Source organism: Apodemus sylvaticus, unplaced genomic scaffold, assembly GCF_947179515.1.
Source record: "Apodemus sylvaticus unplaced genomic scaffold, mApoSyl1.1 scaffold_74, whole genome shotgun sequence".
Lineage (NCBI taxonomy): Eukaryota > Metazoa > Chordata > Mammalia > Rodentia > Muridae > Apodemus > Apodemus sylvaticus.
Window position 1 is genome coordinate 708858 of NW_026263083.1, and position 8437 is coordinate 717294.

General features: G+C 39.2%; 1 long non-coding RNA gene across 1 annotated transcript; it reads left to right on the top strand.

Annotated features, from left to right (window-relative positions):
• The first annotated feature begins 2378 nt into the window (after positions 1-2378).
• Positions 2379-6459, top strand: LOC127676104 (uncharacterized). The gene is made up of 3 exons (XR_007975660.1): positions 2379-2481; positions 5257-5307; positions 6355-6459. It is a non-coding gene; the product is annotated as an uncharacterized LOC127676104 (long non-coding RNA).
• Positions 6460-8437: the final 1978 nt, after the last annotated feature.

The window sequence follows — 8437 nt, forward strand, 5'->3', positions numbered from 1 at the left end:
CAGGACAAGACAAGGCCAATACAAGACTAGACAAGACCAAGACCAGAGAAGACAAGACAAGACCAAGACATGACCAAGACAAGACCAAGACAAAACCAAGAAGAGAAAAGACAAGACCAAGATAAGACAAGAGAAGAAAAGACAAGACAAAAAATTCCAAGACAAGATTTAGACAAGAAAATGACCAGACAAGACAAGTCCAAGACAAGACAAGATAAGACAAGACAAGAAAAGAAAAGACAAGACCACAAGAAATCAAGACAACACCAAGACAATACAGAGGCAAGACCAAGCAAAGACAAGACCAAAACAAGTCCAAGACAAGACCAAAACAAGACCAAGACAAGACAAAACCAAGAAAAGACAAGAAAAGACAAGAACAAGACAAGTCCTATAAAAGACAAGACAAGACAAGACCAAGTCAAGACAAGACAAGACCAAGACAAGACAAGACCAAGACAAGAACAAGACAAGACAAGACAAGACAATACAAGACAAGACAAGACAAGAAAAGACAAGACAAGACCAAGACAATACCAATCCAAGACCAAAACAAGACCACGACAAGAGCAAGAAAAGAAAAGACAAGACAGGACAGGACCAAGACAAGACAAGACCAGACAAGAAAAGGCAAGACAAGACACGACCAAGACAAGACCAAGTCAAGACCAAGAGAAGACAAGACAAGACAAAGACAAGACAAGACAAAAAAGTCCAAAACAAGATTAAGACAAGACCAAGACAAGACAAGAAAAGACAAGACAAGACAAGACAAGACCAAGACAGGACGAGACAAGACAAGACAAGATAGGACACGACAAAGACAAGACCAAAACAAGGACAAGACAAGACCAGGACAAGAAAGGCCAAGATAAGACAACACAAGACAAGACCAAGACAAGACCAATACAAGACTAGACAAGACCAAGACAAGAGAAGACAAGACAAGACTAAGACATTACCAAGACAAGACCAAGACAAAACCAAGAAAAGAAAAGACAAGACCAAGACATGACAAGACAAGAAAAGACAAGACCACAAGAATTCAAGAAACCACCAAGACAAGACTGAGGCAAGACCAAGAAAAGACAGGATAAAAACAAGTCCAAGACAAGACAAAACAAAGAAAAGAGAAGACAAGACAAGAATAAGACAAGTCCTATGAAAGACAAGACAAGACAAGACCAACTCAAGACAAGACCAAGACAAGACAAGACAAGACCAGACCAAGACAAGAACATGACAAGACAAGATAATACAAGACAAGACAAGACAAGACCAAGAAAAGACCAAGACAAGACCAAAACAAGACCACGACATGACCAAGACAAGAAAAGAACAGACAAGAAAAGGCAAGACAAGACACGACCAAGACAAGACCAAGTCAAGACCAAGAGAAGACAAGACAAGACAAGACCAAGACAACACCAAGACAAGACAAGACCAAAAAAGTCCAAAACAAGATAGAGGCAAGACCAAGACAAGAAAAGAAAGACAAGACAAGACAAGACAAGACAAGACCAAGACAGGACAAGACAAGACAAGATAAGACACGACAAAGACAAGACCAAAACAAGGACAAGAGAAGACCAGGACAAGAGAAGACCAAGAGAAGACAACACAAGACAAGACAAGACCAAGACAAGACCAATACAAGACTAGACAAGACCAAGACAAGAGAAGACAAGACAAGACCAAGACATGACTAAGACAAGACCAAGAGAAAACCAAGAAAAGAAAAGACAAGACCAAGACAAGACAAGACAAAAAAAAAGTCCAAGACAAGATTAAGACAAGAGAAGACAAGACAAGTCCAAGACAAGACAAGATAAGACAAGACAAGACAAGACCACAAGAAATCAAGACAACACCAAGACAAGACCGAGGCAAGACCAATAAAAGATAAGACCAAGACAAGTCCAAGACAAGACCAAGAGAAGACAAAACCAAGAAAAGACAATGTACAGAGCCATATTGGGGCAGTCTTGCACTTGGTCAGAGTTTGACTTTGGTCAAGGTTAACTTCTCCCAGTTAGCCAGGATCCTGCTCCACCTAGGGTGGAGCGCTCAAAGTGAAGGTTAAGTTCATTGTTCCTCCAGGTATAGGAATTCCTGACTTAAACAGGTGACCCACCCAGCTGCCGGAGCAGTCAAGACGAAGACCTCCAAGAGAAGCTAGACAACTTCCACCGGAACTCAGCCTGGAGTCTGGGGGGAAGGGTTTGCCCAAACTGTTAAAAGGTCTGGCGCCATTAAAGTTGAGGGCTTTGATCAGTGAACATTGACTTAGCCGCGCTTTCTTTTCGCCCCTCTTCCCTATAACCCCAAAATTCTCTCAACAGGTAACCCGGTTTACATGTGGCTGCAGGTAGCTACATAATTGGCGCCCAACGTGGGGCGACCTGGTACGAGAGAATTTCCTGAGGTAGCCCTATCCAGCGAAGCTTCGCAGAAAAGGTGGTAAGAAGTAGTATCCGCACGGTAAGCAACATAGAGGTCAAAACTAGTGCTAGTGAATTCGTGTCTATTGTTGTGAGTGCAGGAAGGGATACAGTTTTTCAAGCAAACTGTGCGGACCCGGCACAGGGACTGCTTGGGTTGAAAAGATAGGGAAATATGGGGAAGGAATTTGGTAGGCATTTGCCCAAAGCTCGTAAGAGCTGATTTCGGCGAAAAGAAAGGGGTTTTTAAAAATAGGCATATGTCCACAGCTTCTAAGAGCTGTTTAAAGAGGAAAATGGATGCAATTGCTTAACAAGCACGCTTAACTTTCTGTGTATCTTTCCGTGTTTGTCCCGGTGCACCGACTGTCTATGTGTATGTTTATGTCCTCTCTGTGTCGTTGTGTGAATGACTGTTTCATGTTAAAAAGGAAAATTGGTAAGGATTTCATCTGCTGGCAACCTCTTGAGCCAGCCACAGTTTGTGTGGAGATTGATTTAAAGGCGCGCCGCAGCAGCGTAGCTCACTCATCCAAGAGGCAAGCATGGCTGGGGAAAAAGCCGCTTTTAATAGCCCAGAAGCCTCAAGATTTGAGAAGACTTTGGTTTGGCTTGTGAAATTCATGTAGTCGCTTCATACTTGTTTCTAATTGGTTTTAATGGTATAAGGCTTTACATTTCTTGACTTAAGAGTTATAAATTAATTGGGTATTATGTAAAAGGTATAGTGTTATTAAGAAAAGGTTAGTTTAAAACTGGTGATTCAGTGTTAGAGCTATCTTAACTAACTACACGTGGCCTAATGCCACTCATGCTTTGTTCTTGTTTATAATTGGATTTAAAGGTATATTTTACATGTCTTGACTATAGAGTATTGGCTTAAGTCACTGCATATGATTTAAAAGGTATAATGTTATTAACAAAAGTTAGGTTAGTTTAGGGTAGTCGCCATTTTTAAACAACACGTGGCATGATGGTTAAAGCTGGTAGTTAAGGGTAGTCGCCATTTTGAACAACACGTGGCATGACGCAGTCCAGGAAATACAGGCCTTTGGGACGCTCCTAAATTGGCATGGTGTTTCATGTGAATCTTGGCCTGGAGATTGGACTTAATGAAGATTAAGATTTAAAATATTGTCTCTTTAATAAGTTACACTGTCATACACTTGAATATAAGAACTGGCAGACAAACCTTGTGCTGTAAATATGTGTTTGCCATTGATTTTAAAGAAAATAGATTGTTTAAAATTGAGATTTGCTTCCAAAATTACAATTGTGCTCTAATATTGCAAGAAAACATTGAGTTACAATAAAAATCAGTGTGTCATTGGCTACAGTTTTCAGTTTACAGGCTCATAATTCTTAACATTTTGTAATTATGATAATTTTGAGAGTGATGCAGCTATGGGTTTTAGAGGCCCATTGCCACTTTTCCACAAGTTTATAGGCTACAATGGTAGGAGCAAAATTTAACCCTCCAAGATTAAAAAGGATATCTCTGTGGAAATGTATTTGATATCAAGTAGGTTCCTTTGACCATGGAATTACAGGTTTCTTTTGTTTAATCCTGAAAACGTCCTAGCAGGTTTGGGTCTGGTCTTAGTTAAAAGGCTCAGATCTAGTCCTTGCCAAGGACTAAAGGTGGATCCTAGGACAGATAAAAAAAAATGTTTTGTCTCTGTTTCAATACTAGAAGTTAAGATCTTAAACTTTTCAGTGTAAAATGTTCATAGAATGTTTGTTACAGGCCCTTGCTCCTATGGACTTTTAGAATTTTTAGGTAAATGGCTTTCAAAGGTTGTTAGGATATATTAATTGGCTTTATCTTATTTACCTCATTTTAAGCTTGCCACAAAAGGTCTTAAACCTCTGTTTTCAAGGTAGGAAATGTTTGTTCCTTGCTTCAAGCAACAATCAAATTTATTATTAATGGTTGATCTATTACATGGCAAGCATTTTTTAGGCAAAATTAATAATTGTTATCCAAAAGATAATTTGTACTATCAGATCACATGTTTATTCCTTTAAGTTTCTCCCTGCTTCAACACAGATACCTGAATTGGGTGCTATAGCAGCTATTTTTAAGATGTTAAAGGTCAAGCTTTTAATAATAGTAGATATATATAGCTCATGGTTTATAATTGCTTAAAATTGGTCCATTTTTAATACTGCTAATTCTTAATTTCTACAGTTTATGCAAATGTGATTCAAATTTCTAAGAACAAAGGATATGTTCTCTAAATGACTGTCCTTTAGGTATTTGAAATAATTTTGTATTTGTGCACATCAAATTGTAAAGATTTGTTCTTTATGTCCTCAATTTCTACCTCTACCACGTAATGGTGTTAATCCTAGAGGACTTGTTATTACAGATAAATGATATTCATATTTCTAATTTAGAAGATTAAAAAAATATGTGCATGTGACTAATGATTCATTTTTAGGCTGTCTAGTTACAACTGCTCTAACAGAAAAAACAACTAAAAATGCTATGTTTATTTTATATAATTACATAGTTATTGCCTATGTTATGGTTTATACTTTGTGTTCCAACTTAAATTAATAAAACAATATCTTCTTGGAAGAAAGAAGAGAGGGGAAATTGTGTCCCTGTGCATATAATTTAAATTATGCTTGCATGTTTTTAAGAAAATTTTAAAATTTGGATGCCAAGAAACTCCTTGCTAAATGTATATGACATCTTGTAATTAGGCATATTGATGTCTAGGTGAAATGAAGGAATTCACTTACTAACATATGCCATGATCCTGATTTAATATTGGGGGAGAAGGCATGTCCTCTGTTTTTTCCACAGAATGCTGCAGAAGATATGCTGACTGTGTGCTTGCTGAATGCCCAGACCATGGTAACATAAGAGCTATATTGGCTATATGTTCTTGACTTACCTTAATTGTTAAATGTCCCAGGTTAGATAAATTGCCTAGCTTCAAGCTTTTAGACTTTGTGGGACAGAACATAGAGACTGTTAAGCTAGCTTAGGAAAAATTAATCTAAAGAAGAGTTAAAATGACTCTTCTCCTTATTGTGTTCAGCTGACTCAACCATAGACTGGTCTAGAAATAATTCCAATATTGAAGATTCCAATTTTGAAGATGGCTAACAATCTTCAGCCAGCTGTGTTAATTTAACATATAGTCTCCACTTTTCCTGAGAAGTAACAGCTTATTTCTTGATTCACAAGGCTACCTCTCCCACCTCAGAGGCCAAGCTTTGGGTCCTTAAAGTTGTTAATTTACAACTGAATTGGATACTTCTGGGACAAGTTAATCCTATTCCACCTTTAACTCTTGACCTTGTCTGTTAAGCAGACTGGCTGTCTCCACCCAGGCTCACCTGGATGGAGAGATTACATGTCTGTTAAAGACACTTACAGACCCCCCTGGCTTCAAAACTTACACAAGTGGATCTCCAAAGAGGGAGCCACATAGAACTCAGATCTATGTGTGTTTGTTTATGAACAAACATGGGTACCAGCGAGACATGTGAGGCAAAGCACTGCATGGGGAGGTGAATTTCTGCTTCTGAGTCCCCAGGAAGTACACCTAATTGCATAGGGGTTAACGTCGAGAGGCTGTCCTTAAAATAATAAGGGAGCCTATTACCCCTCCTCTGAAAATGACGTTATACAATATTTAAGAGGAATTACGGTCAATGCTTCCCCTCCTGGTTAAGGCCCGCCTTCTTATGAAGGATATTTATCCACTTGTTTTCTACCTCCTCATGTTTAAATTAATAAAAAAAAAGGGAGGACATGTTCAGAGCCATATTGGGGCAGTCTTGCACTTGGTCAGAGTTTGACTTTGGTCAAGGTTAACTTCTCCCAGTTAGCCAGGATCCTGCTCCACCTAGGGTGGAGCGCTCAAAGTAAAGGTTAAGTTCATTGTTCCTCCAGGTATAGGAATTCCTGAATTAAACAGGTGACCCACCCAGCTGCTGGAGCAGTCAAGACGAAGACCTCCAAGAGAAGCTAGACAACTTCCATCGGAACTCAGCCTGGAGTCTGGGGGTAAGGGTTTGACCAAACTGTTAAAAGGTCTGGCGCCATTAAAGTTGAGGACTTTGATCAGTGAACATTGACTTAGCCGCGCTTTCTTTTCGCCCCTCTTCCCTATAACCCCAAAATTCTCTCAACTGGTAACCCGGTTTACATGTGGCTGCAGGCAGCTACAGACAAGACAAGACAAGAAAAGACAAGAACAAGACAAGTCCTATAAAAGACAAGACAAGACAAGGACAAGTCAAGAGAAGACAAGGCTAAGACAATAGAAGACAAGACCAAGACAAGAACAAGACAGGACAATACAATGCAAGACAAGACAAGACAAGACAAGACAAGACAAGACAAGACAAGACAAGACCAAGACAAGACAAGACAAGACAAGACAAGACAAGACAAAAATTCCAAGACAAGATTAAGAAAAGAAAAAGACAAGACAAGACAAGTCCAAGACAAGACAAGATAAGACAAGACAAGACAGGACAAGACAAGACCACAAGAAATCAAGACAACAACAAGACAAGACCGAGGCAAGACCAATAAAAATAAGACCAAAACAAGTCCAAGACAAGACCAAGACAAGACAAAATCAAGAAAAGACAAGACAAGACAAGAACAAGACAAGACGTATAAAAGACAAGACAAGACCAAATCAAGACAAGACAACACCAAGACAAGACAAGACAAGACCAAGACAAGACAAAACAATGCAAGACAAGACAATACAAGACCAAGACAAGACCAAAACAAGACCACGACAAGACCACGACTAGACCAAGACAAGAAAAGACCAAGACAAGACAACACAAGACAAGACCAAGACAAGACCAAGAGAAGACCATGACAAGAAAAAAGCAAGAGAAGACAAGAAAAGACCAAGACAAGACAAAAGAAGACAAGACCAAGACAAGACAAGACAAGACACGACCCAGACAAGACCAAGAAAAGACCATGACAAGGAAAAATCAAGAGAAGACAAGAAAAGACCAAGACAAGACAAATCAAGACAAGACCCAGACAAGACCAAAACAAGACCATCGCAAGACCAAGACAAGACAAAGGCAAGACAAGACATGACAAGACAAGACAAGACAAGACCAAGACAAGACACCACCAAGACAAAACAAGACAAGAGAAGACCAAGAAAAGACAAGAAAAGACATGACCAAGACAAGACAAGAAAAGACAAGACAAGAAAAGACAGGACCAAGATAAGACCAAGACAAGACAAGAAAAGACAAGACAAGACAAAGACAAGGCAAGAAAGACCAGACCAAGACCTGACTGAGACAAGACAAGACAAGACAAGACAAGACAAGACAAGACACGACCAAGACAAGAGCAAGTCAAGACCAAGAGAAGACAAGAAAAGACAAGACCAAGAAAAGACAAGACAAAAAAAGGCCAAGACAAGATTAAGACAAGACCAAGAGAAGAAAGGACAAGACAAGACAAGACAGGACAAGACAATACAAGACAAGACCAAGAAAGGACAAGAAAGACAGGACAAGATAAGACATGACAAAGACAAGACCAAAACAAGGCCAAGACAAGACCAAGACAAGAGAAGACCAAGACAAAACAACACAAGACAAGACAAGACCAAGACAAGACCAATACAAGACAAGACCAAGACAAGAGAAGACAAGACAAGACAAGACCAAGACAATACCAAGATAAGACCAAGACAAAATCAAGAAAAGACAAGACCAAGACAAGACAAGGCAAGAGAAGAAAAAAAAAACTGTCCACGACAAGATTAAAACAAGAAAAAGACAAGACAAGACATGACAAGCCAAGACAAGACAAGACAATACAAGAAAAGTCAAGACCACAAGAAATCAAGACAACATCAAGACAAGACCGAGGCAAGACCAAGACAAGACAAGACGAAAACAAGTCCAATGCAAGACCAAGAAAAGACCAAGACAAGAAAAAAACAAGAAAAGACAAGACAAGAACAAGACAAGTCGTATAA